Consider the following 13242-nt stretch of genomic DNA (forward strand, 5'->3'; position numbering starts at 1 on the left):
CAACAAAGGTTCGTCTAGTCAAGCCTATGGTTTTTCCTGTGGTCATGTATGGATGTGAGAGTTGGACTGTGAAGAAGGCTGAGTGCCGAAGAATTGATGCTTTTGAACTGTGGTGTTGGAGAAGACTCTTGAGAGTCCCTTGGACTGCAAGGAGATCCAAGCAGTCCATCCTAAAGGAGATCAGCCCTGGGATTTCTTTGCAAGGAATGATGCTAAAGCTGAAACTCCAGTACTTTGGCCACCTCATGCCAAGAGTTGACTCATTGGAAAAGACTCTGATGCTGGAAGGGATTGGGGGCAAGAGGAGAAGGGGACGCCAGAGGATGAAATGGCTGGATGGCATCACTGACTCGATGGACGTGAGTCTGAGTGAACTCCAGGAGTTGGTGATGGACAGGGAGGCCTGGCGTGCTGCGATTCATGGGGTCGCAAAGAGTCGGACACGACTGAGAGACTGATCTGATCTGATAGCTTTAGCACCAAAAAGATAAAAGCCATGGAACTATATTATTGTAGTAGACAATACCAAAAATATGTAAAGTAAAACAAAACTATATCTGCACTACATTCCTATTCATCACTGTACATTCTTTACTAAATTCAACGTTTAGAATTTCTAACAGTTCACAGGAATAAAGTTGCATGGTAAACTCTATCTATATACAGTAAATAAAAAATCTTCAAATTATAAACTTTGGTATTACAAGTCTTTTAAAGTTGATAGGATATATCAAGTCAACAATCAAGATATTACTTATGTCATATAATAATGGTAACATATACAGCTGAACAAATGTTTTTGAAATGCTAATATTCTGTTGAAAACATTTTCACAAAAAGCCTACTTACTTTCCTGCATCACGTTTTATTGAAAGCCCCAAATTACAGCTGTCACACATCAAAAACTATAACTAGATACGTTAAAGGAGAAAGAAAGAAAAATAGTGAAGCAAGAAGGAAAGGGAAACATGTTTCACTTCTAAATACACACATCCCCCAGATGTAGAATAATATAACCTCAAAGTCTAAATCTATAAACAGAAATTTTGGAATGTCTTTCCTATCACAACCTTTCCTATCATGGAAACGCACAATTTTCCCTAACTCACAGACCACACAGTCTCTGTCTCTAGAAACCTAAATTATTTAGCACCATCTACCAATTTCACTTCTCCTTCTAAGTGTCTCTATCCCTCTTTCTCCTCTGCCACTCCTCTCCACTAAGAACTGGGGAAAGAATCTACCAGGCTGGAAACTAAGACCCTGTAAATACAAAAAGAAAGGTATAAAGTTACTTGGACAACCACCTAATGATCAGGTAAAGTGAAAGTCACTGAGTCATGTCCAAGTCTTTGCAATCCCGTGGACTATACAGTCCATGGAATTTCCAGGCCAGAATACTGGAGTGGGTAGCTGTTCTCTTCTCCAGGGGATCTTCCCAAATAGGGATCAAACTCAGGTCTCCTACATTGCAGGTGGATTCTTTACCAGCTGAGCCACAAGGGAACCCCAGTGAGCTGGTAAGATCTTCCTCTTTCCCTGCCCCACTTCCCCTACTTTAAGAGGGAGTGAATATTCCTGCTTAGCATTTCTTCTGATTTAAGACTCTGCTGGCTAATTATTCTGTGATTATAATCACTTGCACAGGTATAATCAAATTAAGACAAAACACATATTAAGAAATAAATGAAATTTCTTGCAAGGACCATTAGCTATACCCTTCCATAGTATTTCAATGCATTTACCAGCAGGTCATTAATTGGGACATTTCTGTCATTAACTGAATCAACATTTTTGATCACCTGATATGTATATGCAATACTACCTAAGATTTCTAAGACATGCATTAAAATACTGTGGTCTCTTCCCAAAAGAGTTCCTAATCTAGCTTGGAGAGTAAATAAACATACAACAGATAATGTTAGTGATGATAATGCAAAGTGTTAAGTGCTATAACTGAAGTTTAAGCAATTTATCACAGGAAAAATCAAAGCAGGGATCAATTAATTCTCCCTTTGTTACTTTTCCAAAAGAGAAGAAGTGATCTTTTAATGTTGGTTCCACACTTAAGAATACAATGAATAGTATATGCTTTGGACTTTGGTCAATAATGTTGCTACATCTCTGCAGATATTAACTCAATAAAAAAAAAACAAATCTATGATGTGGGTGCTAATATTATTTATGTTTTAAAGAAGAAAAAACTGACCAAAGGTTACAAGTAACTCACCAAAGGTTACAAAACTAGTAAGTGGCAGAACCAAAGCCTTCATAATGGTCTGTGGCTCAGGCGTAAAGAATTTCCCTGCAATGCAGAACACTCTGGTTTGATCCCTGGATCCAGAAGATCCCCTGGAGAAGGAAACAGTATTCTTGCCTTGGAAATCCCACAGACAGGAAAGCCTGGCGGGCTACAGTCCATAGGTCACCAAGAGTCAGTACACAACTGAGCAAGTAAACCACCACAACCAGGCCTCCAGAACCTACTGTGCTACCCCTTCCTGTTTCTCATCACTACCACCACGAAACCGTGAAGGCTCTAAGAATCTGAGAGGAAAAATGCTTCAAGTCCTTTAGCATTTTTAATTAAATCACATTTGAAAGTATTCAAATTCTACTTTTACGTTAGTTTTTATTTTTATGATTTAATGATACTTTCTGAACAGTGTTAAAAAAAAAAAAGTAAAGGAAAAAACTTTGTTTCAGGCAAGAGATTTCTATGAATACGCTTAGAATTTCGACTCAGTAACAAAGTAGACAAACTTTGTTTACTTTACACTACCTGCTTTGAAAAATTCATTTATTAGAACTCAAGAGTATACTTTTCATGACCAGATCTATCCTGAGGAGGAAAGGAAACCCTCCAAATTCAAACCTACTATCCCAGAAACTACCCTAACCAAGTCTTTCTAGAATGATTTTCTATTTCTACTTTCACCAAAAATTATGCCAAAATCTTAAAAATTTCACAATCAGTATAGTCAATCCACATGGTTAAGAAAGAAAATCCTACACACACAATTACCTGGGAAGGGACTATTGTTTGTCTCCAATCTACAAATGATGAAACTGAATCAATTTACATTCCCACCAACAGTGCAAGAGGGTTCCCTTTTCTCCATATCCTCTCCAGCATGTATTGTTTGTATATTTTTGATGATGGTCATTCTGACTGGTGTGAAGTGATACCTCATGTAGTTCTGATTTGCATTTCTCTAATAATTAGTGATGCTGAGCATCTTTTCATGTGTTTCTTGGCCATCTGTAAGTCTTCTTTGGAGAAGTGTGGGTTTAGGTTTTCTGCCCATTTTTTGATTGGGCTCTTTGTTTTTCTGATATTGAGCTATATGAGCTGCTTATATACTTTGGAAATAAATCTTTTGTCAGTTGTTTCACTGATGGAAATGTAAACTGATACAGTCACTATGGAGAACAGTATGGCGATTACTTTAAAACTCCGGAATAAAACCACCATATAACTCAGTTATCCCACTACTGGGCTTACACCCTGAGAAGACCACAACTGAAAAAGATACATGTACCCCAATGTTCATAGCCACCCTGTTTACAATAGCTAGGATATGGAAGCAACCTAAGCCCATTGACAGATGAATGGATAAAGAGATGTGGTACATATATACAATGGAGTATTAGTCATAAAAAAGAAAAAATTTGAATCAATTCTAGTGAGGTGGATGAATCTAAAAACTGTTATACAAAGTGAAGTAAGTTGGAAACAGAAAAACAAATACCATATATTAACACATAAATATGTAATCCAGAAAATAGTATTAATGAATCGATTTGCAGGGAAGGAATGGAAACACAGATTTGGAAAACAGATCTGTAGACACAGTGGGAGAAGAAAAGAGAGAGACAAATGGAGACAGCAGAATTAACATATACACACTACCATGTGTAAAACAGATAGCTGGCGAGAAGTTGCTATATAATACAGGAAGCCCAGCTTGGCACTCTGATGACTTCGAGGGATGGAATGGGGAGAAGGGATGAGAGGCAGGCTCAAAAGGGAGGTAAGATATGTATAAATATGGCTGATTGGCAGTGTACAGCAGAAACCAACACAACAATGAAAAGAAATTTTTCTCCAATTAAAAATATAAATTAAAAAAAAAAATCATGAAACTGAGGTTGAAGAGGTTAAATACCCATGGTTACACAGCACTTAACCATCATGGCAAAGAATTCAACCAGATCTCCTACATCCAAATAAATGTTTACTTTAACATAGCACAAGAGGTAGAGAAGGCAATGGCACCTCACTCCAGTGTTCTTGCCTGGAAAATCCCAGGGATGGGGGAGCCTGGTGGGCTGCCGTCTATGGGGTCGCACAGGGTCGGACACGACTGAAGCGACGCAGCAACAGCACAAGAGGAGAGGTCGTTTCCAATTAAAATATATTTAACGTTACTATTAACAATATTCTGGGAGTCAAAAAAAAATAAACATCTTTGAAGTAAGGATAAGATCAGTGAAAACAAAATTTGAAATTAAAATGCTATCTACAGTAATGATCATCGTTGTTGTTGTTCTGTCGCTAAGTCATGTCTGATTCTTTGCAACCCCAGACTGCATCATGCCAGGATTCCCTTTCACTATCTCCAGAGTTTGCACGAACTCCTGTTCATTGCATCGATGATGACATCAAATCATTTCATCCTCTATCACCCCCTTCTCCTCTTGCCTGCATCAGGATATTTTCCAATGAGTCAGCTTTTTGCATTAGGTGGCCAATGCACTGGAGCTTCAGCATCATTCCTTCCAATGAATATTCAAGGTTGATTTCCTTAAGGATTGAGTGGTTTGATCTCCTTGCTATCCAAGGGACTTGTCACAAGTCTTCTCCAGCATCCCAATTTGAAAGCATCAGTTCTTCAACACTCAACCGTTTTTTATGGTCCAACTCTCACATCCGTACAAAACCACTGGAAAAACCATAGCTTTGACTATACAGATCTTTGTTGGCAAAGAGATGGCTCTGCTTTTAATTCACTGTCTACATTTGTCACAGCTTTCAAGGAGCAAGCATCTTTTAATTTCATGGCTGCAGTCACCGTTAGCAGTGATTCTGCAGCCCAAGAAAATAAAATCTGTCACTATTTCCACTTTTTCCCTCTTTTATTTGCCATGAAGTGATGGGACCGGATGCTATGGTCTTCATTTTCAGAATGCTGAGTTTTAATACAGCCTTTTCACTCTCTTCTTTCACCCTCATCAAGAGGTGCTTTAGTTCCTCTTCACTTTCGGCCATTACAGTGGTATCATCTACAAATCTGTGGTTGTTGATTCTCCTGGCAATCTTGATTCGAGTTTGAGAGTCAGCCAGCCCAGCATTTTGCATGATGTATTCTGCACATAAGTTAAATAAGGAGGGTGACAGTACACAGCCATGATGAACTCCTTTCTCAACTATGAACCAGTCCGTTTTTCCATGTCCAGTTCTAACCATTGCTTCTTGTCCTGCATACAGGTTTCCCAGGAGACAGGCAAGGTGGTCTGATACTTCAATCTCTTTAAGAATTTTCCAGTTTGTTGTGATCCACAAATACAAAGGCTTTAGCATAGTCAATGAAGCAAAGTAGACGTTTTTCTCGAATTCCCTTGCCTTTTCTATGACGCAACAAATGTTGCCAATTTGATTTTTGGTTCCTCTGCCTTTTCTAAATCTAGCTTGTACATTTGGAAGTTCTCAGTTCACATACTGCTGAAATCTAGCTTGAAGGATTTTCAGCATTACTAGCTGAATAACACTGCTAGCATGTTAAAGGAGCTCAATTGTACAGTAGTTTGAACATTCTTTAGCACTGTTCTTCTTTGGGATTGGAATGAAAACTGATGTTTTCCTGAGGCCACTGCCAAGTTTTCCAAATTTGATGACATACTGAGTACAGCACATTAACAGCATTATCTTTCAGGATTTTTAAATAGTTCAGCTAGAATTCCATCACCTCTGCTAGTTTTGTTTGCAGTAATCCTTCCTAAGGCCCACTTGACTTCACACTCCAGGATGTCTGGGTCTAGATCAATGACTACATCATCGTGGTTTTCTGGGTCACTAAGACCTTTTTTGTATAGTTCCTCTGTGTATTCTTGCCGGCTCTTCTTAATCTCTTCTGCTTCCATAATGGTTACCATGTAAAGAAACAAAAAATTAAGTTCACCTGATTTTTATAAAAATTATTCTATTCTAATAATTTATGAGACCCAAGAAGAGATTACAGAAATACCCATTTGAAAATAAGTTCAGCTATTTAAAGTGTCAATTCTTTATTAATAAAAATGTTAAAATACTATTAAACCAAAAATAACAAGAGGGAACTAGAATTATTACTTCAAATATGAAATATAATTAAATATTTTCATTTAAAAACATAAATGGTCCGTTAAAAAGCCAGTTCACCTGTTGATAATTTAATCTTATTCAATACTAGAATCAGTCATTTTTATCTCCTCTGTCTAGAACATACGTCCAGAATTCCATTAGACACTAAACACAATGTAGAGGTGTGCGCACGCATAAAAGAAATGGTTTCTAGTCTAATTAGAAATCTAAGCTTTGCCATTAAAGTCAATCGGAGAATACCTCAACAAGTGGCTGCAATGGAGCCCAATTATTTCTCTATAACTAAAATAACACCACAATTGACAAAATATGTTCAGTTCAGTCGCTCAGTCGCGTCCGACTCTTACGGACCCCACGAACTGCAGTATGCCAGGCCTCCCTATCCATCACCAACTCCCGGAGTTTACCCAAACTCATGTCCATTGAGTCGGTGATGCCATCCAGCCATCTTATCCTCTGTCGTCCCCTTCTCCTCCTGCCTTCAATCTTTCCCAGCATCAGGGTCTTTTCAAATGAGTCAGCTCTTCTTCGCATCAGGTGGCCAAAGTATTGGAGTTTCAGCCTCAACATCAGTCCTTCCAATGAACACCCAGGACTGATCTCCTTTAGGATGGACTGGTTGGATCTCCTTGCAGTCCAAGGGACTCTCAAGAGTCTTCTCCAACACCACAGTTCAAAAGCATCAATTCTTTGGCGCTCAGCTTTCTTTATAGTCCAACTCTCACATCCATACATGACCAATGGAAAAACCACAGCCTTGACTAGACGGACCTTTGTTGACAAAGTAATGTCTCTGCTTTTTAATATGCTGTCTAGGTTGGTCATAACTTTCCTTCCAAGGAGTAAGCGTCTTTTAATTTCATGGCTGCAATTACCATCTGCAGTGATTTTGGAGCCCCAAAAAATAAAGTCAGCCACTGTTTCCATATGCTAGTGAGATTTTTTTAAAAAACAGTAATAGTTGGGAATTCCCTGGTAGTCCAGTAGTTAAGATTCCATGCTTCTACTGCAGGCACCATGGGTTCAATATATGGTAGGGAACGAAGATTCCACATGCTGAGCAGGGTGGCCAAATGAATAAATAGCAGTAGTTGATTTAACAAGTTATTCATCCTTCAGAAACAATGGCTTCTTCTACTAACATAGAATGGACATTTTCTTATTTGGGGCCAATTTATTCTCAATTAGAAAACCATGGAATGTAAAAAGCAGGACCTTTTATCTTATCTTTCCTTTTCAACTAATGAATTAGAAACAGATTAACCTGTCTGCATAATACAACATTTTCAGTATTGTTTTTAAAAATGTTTACTAATATTAAAAAACTAGTATGTATTACTGATGCTTTCGATCTGTGGTGCTGGAGAAGACTCCTCAGAGTCCCTTGGACAGCAAGGAGATCAAACCAGTCAATCCTAAAGGAAATCAACTCTGAATATTGGAAGGACTGTTGTTCAAACTGAAGATCCACTACTGTGGCCACCTGATGTGAAGAGCCGACTCACTGGAAAAGATCCTGATGCTGAGAAAGATTGAGAGCAGAAGGGGAATGACAGAAGATGCGATGGTTGGATGGCATCACTAACTCAATGGACATGTGTTTGAGCAAACTCAGGGAGATAGTGAAGTACAGAGAAGCCTGGCGTGAAGCAGTTCATGGGGTCACAAAGAGTCGGACACTACCTAGTGACTGAACAGCAACAATCTAGTACTGAAATTATTAAATACTTTAAATACAAATAATCCTTTAAATAAACACATCTTTACCCAGAATTCACAGTTTCATTTTAATTAACTATATTACAAAGTTTGTTTATGTGATACATGCCTAGTATAATAGCAAGCATATATTCTGGCACCCTCTTGAACTGATTATTACCCATGTTCCAAAAATTTCCTTAGGGTACAATACTATGGTCTATAATTGAAGCAAACATTTACACTGTGCTCAAAAGTTCACAAAGCACATGGCCATAAACTATTATTTTCAAAGTTGAAATAACCTGCTAGGTGGAGATGATGCAAGTTCACAAAAAATAAAGAATTTGAACTTCCAGTCTAGATGGCATAGCTCTCTTTTTCCCTGCCCCTCCACATTAAGCATAAGTATAAACCATGGGAATAACAGAAAGAGACAACCAAAAGAAAACTATGAAAACTGGAAAGAAGGCAGCTAACCAGTTTCGGACTCTAGGATCAGAGAAACAAAAAAAGGATCATAGTGCTTTACGTCCCCACAACCAATAGAAGAAGGCAACCCAGACTGGCATTTCCCAGCCACCAATTCAGCAACAGAAAGTAGACTAGATAAGCATAATCCTCCCCCAAACTAAACAGGAGACTCTCCGCAATATCAAGCAAGGGAGGGCAACTGGAAGCTCAGCCAACAACAAAGACCAGACAGAGGAAGCAACTCTTCCTTCCCTGTATGATCTGAAACTCTTTTTTTCCACCTTGAGATGCAGAGGCAAGTGGTCAAAACTTAGGAACCCAGCCAGCACAAACAACTCAGTATGGGCCAAGACTCTCCTCTCTCACCCAACGATACAGGGTCAGGGAAGAACTAGGGGTTCGGGGTGGGTACCAGGAGGACCACACCACAATCCTCTCCCATCTGGAGACACCCAGAAACCTGATAAAAGGAAATGCCTTCTATTCTCTAAGGTAAAATCATCAAGGACCAGTGGGTGTCCAGACAGCATCAGATAAACCAAGCCAACCACAAAGGCTCTGAAAATTAAACTGCCATTAAAACCAAAGCCTACAAAAGCAGGTGAAGACCTGTACACTAAATCTAAGTGGGATGACTGTGTGATAAAATAAAAAATATAAATAGGGCCCAGAGCCTTCTGACATAATACACAACTGAAAATGACAAAAGAAAATCCCAACATGAGTGAGAAAAGATAATCAACCAAGGCCAATACAGAGATGAGTTGGATGCTACACAATTATTTGAAAAAGATTTTAAAGTACCATTATAAAATGTCTCAGCAATCAATTCTAAATTCTCCTGAAACAAGTGAAAAAAAAAAAATGGAAAACCTCAGTAAAGAAACAAAAGTTATAAAAAAGAAGCAAAAAGAAATTACAGAACTAAAAATTACTGTAACATAAAACTTTAAAGGTTGCTGGATTGGCTCAATACAATCACAGACATAATAAAAAGAATCACTGAATTTGAGGACAGAAAAATAGAATTAACCCAATCTGAAAAACAGGAAAGAAAAGACTGAAAGAAAACTAACAGAGTCTTAAGGACCTGAGGCCAAATAACAAAAGATCCAACATTCTTATCGTTGGAGTCCCAGAGAGGAGAGAAGGACTGTAAAAGTATATAAAGGAAAGATGGCTAATGATGTCTCAAATATGACACATACAAACTTACAGATTCAAAAAACAGAGTAAACCCAAAACAGGATAAACCCAAAGAAATTTACACCAGGACACATCATAATTAAAACTTCAAAAACTAAAAAGAAAGAAAAACCTTTGAAGGCAGCCATAAAAAAATAACTATTTCCTAGAACTGAACAACAACTGCAACACCACCAGATTTCTTAACCATCAGTTCAGCTCAGTTCAGTCGCTCAGTCATGTTCGACTCTCTGTGACCCCATGGACTGCAGCACACCAGGCCTCTCTGTCCATCACCAACTCCCAGAGGTTATTCAAACTCATGTCCATTGAGTCAGTGATCCCATTCAACTATCTCATCCTCTGTCATCCCCTTCTCCTCCCACCTTCAATCGTTCCCAGCATCAGGGTCTTTTCAAAGTTCTTAGCATCAGGTGGCCAAAATATTGGATTTTCAGCTTCAGCATCAGTCCGTCCAATGAATATTCATGACTGATCTCCTTTAGGATGGACTGGTTGGATCTCCTTGCAGTCCAAGGGACTCTCAAGAGTCTTCTTCAACATCACAGTTCAAAAGCATCAATTCTTCAGCGCTTAGCTTTCTTCACAGTCCAACTCTCACATCCATACATGACTACTGGAAAAACCACAGCTTTGACTAGACAGACCTTTGTTGGCAAAGTAATGTCTCTGCTTTTTAATATGCTGCCTAGGTTGGTCCTAACTTTTCTTCCAAGGAGCAAACATCTTTTCATTTCATGGCTGCAATCACCATCCGCAGTGATTTTGGAGCCCCCAAAAATAAAGTCTGACACTGTTTCCACTGTTTCCCCATCTATTTGCCATGAAGTGATGGGACCAGATGCCATGATCTTAGTTTTCTGAATGTTGAGCTTTAAGCCAACTTTTTCACTCTTCTCTTTCACTTTCATCAAGAGGCTCTTTAGTTATTCTTTGCTTTCTGCCATAAGGGTAGTGTTATCTGCATATCTGAGGTTACTGACATTTCTCCCGGCAATTTTGATTCCAGCTTGTACTTCATCCAGCCCAGCGTCTCTCATGATGTACTCTGCATATAAGCTAAAGAAGCAGGGTGACAATATACAGCCTTGACTAGAAAAAGTGGCAGAATATTTTTTGAATGCTTAAAAAAAAAAAAAGAATTGCTAACCAAGAATTCTAGGCCCAGTGAAAACTACTCTTCAGGAATGTTGTAAATCTATTCAGGCTGCCATAACAAAACATGACAAAATGAGTGGCTCTATTATAAACAACAGAAATTTACTTCTCACAGTTCTGGGGCTGGAAATCCAAAGATTAGGGTGCCAACATGGTTAAGGTGAGGGCCCTCTTCCAGGTCACAGACTTCTCACTATATTATTACATGGCAGAAAAGGAGCAAGTGAGGTCTCTTGGGGGCCTCTTTTGTAACAGCCGTAATCTCACTCATGGGCTCTCCCCCATGACCTAAAAATATCCCAAAGGACCTAATTCCCAATACTATCATGCTAAGCATTAGTATTTCAACATTTACATTTTAGAGAAATCCATTCAGACCACAACAAGGAACAAATGGAAAAAATTTTAATGCATTTTCAAGAGAAGAAAAACTAAAAGAATATGTCACTAGCAACTCGATCCCTGGCTGAAGAAAATTTTCTGAACAAGAAAAATAGAAATATAGGTACACACAACACATTATCTTTTTCATCATTAATTTTCTGTTGTTCAGTCACTAAGTCACATTCTATCTGCAACCCCATGAACTGCAGCACACAAAGCTTCCCTGTTCTTCAGCATCTCCCAGAGTTTGCTTAAACTCATGTACATTGAGTCAGTGATGCCATCCAACCATCTCATCTTCTGTCACACATTTCTCCTCCCTCCCTCAATCTTTCCCAGCATTAGGGGTTTTTCCATTGAGTCTGTTTTTTGCATTAGGAGGCCAAAATATTGGAGCTTCAGCTTCGGCATCAATCCTTCCAATGAATATTCAGCATTGATTTCCTTTAGGATGGACTGGTTTGATCTCCTTGCGGTCCAAGGGACTCTCAAGTCTTCTCCAACATCACAGTTCAAAAGCATCAATTCTCTGAGTTTCAGCCTTCTTTATGGTCCAACTCACCATTCATACACTACTACTGGAAAAACCATAGCTTTGACTATATGGACCTTTGTCAGCAAAGTGGTATCTCTGTTTTTTTAATACTGTCTAGGTTTGTCATAGCTATTCTTTCAAGGAGCAAGCATCTTTCAATTTCATGGCTGCAGTCACCATCCACAGTGATTTTGGAGCCCAAAAAAAATGTTTCCACTTTTTCCCCATCTATTTGCCATGAAGTGATGGGATCGGATGCCATGATCTTCAATTTTTGAGTGTTGAATTTTAATCCATCTTTTTCACTCTCCTCTTTCACTTTCATCAAAGGCTCTTTAGTTCCTTTTCACTTTCTGCCATTAAAGTAGTATCATCTGCATAGCTGAGGTTTTTTATATTTGTCCCAGCAATCTTGATTTCAGCTTCTGAGTCATCCACTCCACCATTTCATATGATCTACTCTGCATACAATGGTGTGATCACTCACCTAGAGCCAGACATCCTGGAATGTGAAGTCAAGTGGGCATTAGAAAGCATCACTACGAACAAAGCTGGTGGAGGTGATGGAATTCTGATTGAGCTCTTTCAAATCCTGAAAGATGATGCCGTGAAAGTGCTGCACTCAATATGCCAGCAAATCTGGAAAACTCAGCAGTGGCCACAGGACTGGAAAAGGTCAGTTTTCATTCCAATCCCAAAGAAAGGCAATGCCAAAGAACGCTCAAACTACCGCACAATTGCATTCATCTCACACGCTAGTAAAGTAATGCTCAGAATTCTCCAAGCCAGACTTCAGCAATTCGTGAACCATGAACTTCCAGATGTTCAAGTTGGTTTTAGAAAAGGCAGAGGAATCAGAGATCAAATTGTCAACATCGGCTGGATCGTCGAAAAAGCAAGAGAGTTCCAGAAAAACATCCATTTCTGCTTCACTGACTATGCCAAAGCCTTTGACTGTGTGGATCACAACAAACTGTGGAAAATTCTGAAAGAGATGGGAATACCAGACCACCTGACCTGCCTCTTCAGAAACCTATATGCAGGTCAGGAAGCAACAGTTAAAACTGGACATGGAACAACAGACTGGTTCCAAATAGGAAAAGGAGTACATCAAGGCTGCATATTGTCACCCTGCTTATTTAACTTATATGCAGAGTACATCATGAGAAACGCTGGGCTGGAAGAAGCAAAAGCTGGAATGAAGACTGGCAGGAGAAATATCAATAACCTCAGATATGCAGATGACACCACCCTTATGGCAGAAAGTGAAGAGGAACTCAAAAGCCTCTTGATGAAAGTGAAAGAGAGTGAAACAGTTGGCTTAAAGCTCAACATTCAGAAAACTAAGATCATGGCATCTGGCCCCATCACTTCATGGGAAATAGATGGGGAAACAGTGGAAACAGTGTCAGACTTTATTTTT

The 13242-nt window shown here is 39.0% G+C and overlaps 1 protein-coding gene across 6 annotated transcripts in view; it reads right to left on the reverse strand.

Moving 5' to 3' along the window:
* Positions 1-13242, reverse strand: part of ZNF148 (zinc finger protein 148) — a 131826-nt gene that overhangs the window by 110202 nt on the left and 8382 nt on the right. The window contains exon 1 of one of the 6 annotated variants that reach the window (XM_010834285.1): positions 5970-5988. The exons of the other annotated variants lie outside the window; for them this stretch is intronic. The gene's annotated coding sequence lies outside the window, so the exon portion shown is untranslated. Of the gene's footprint in view, positions 1-5969; positions 5989-13242 lie in introns of those variants that run through there. 6 annotated transcript variants of the gene reach the window in all.

The sequence above is a fragment of the Bison bison genome, unplaced genomic scaffold (assembly GCF_000754665.1).
Source record: "Bison bison bison isolate TAMUID 2011002044 unplaced genomic scaffold, Bison_UMD1.0 scf7180017864032, whole genome shotgun sequence".
NCBI lineage: Eukaryota > Metazoa > Chordata > Mammalia > Artiodactyla > Bovidae > Bison > Bison bison.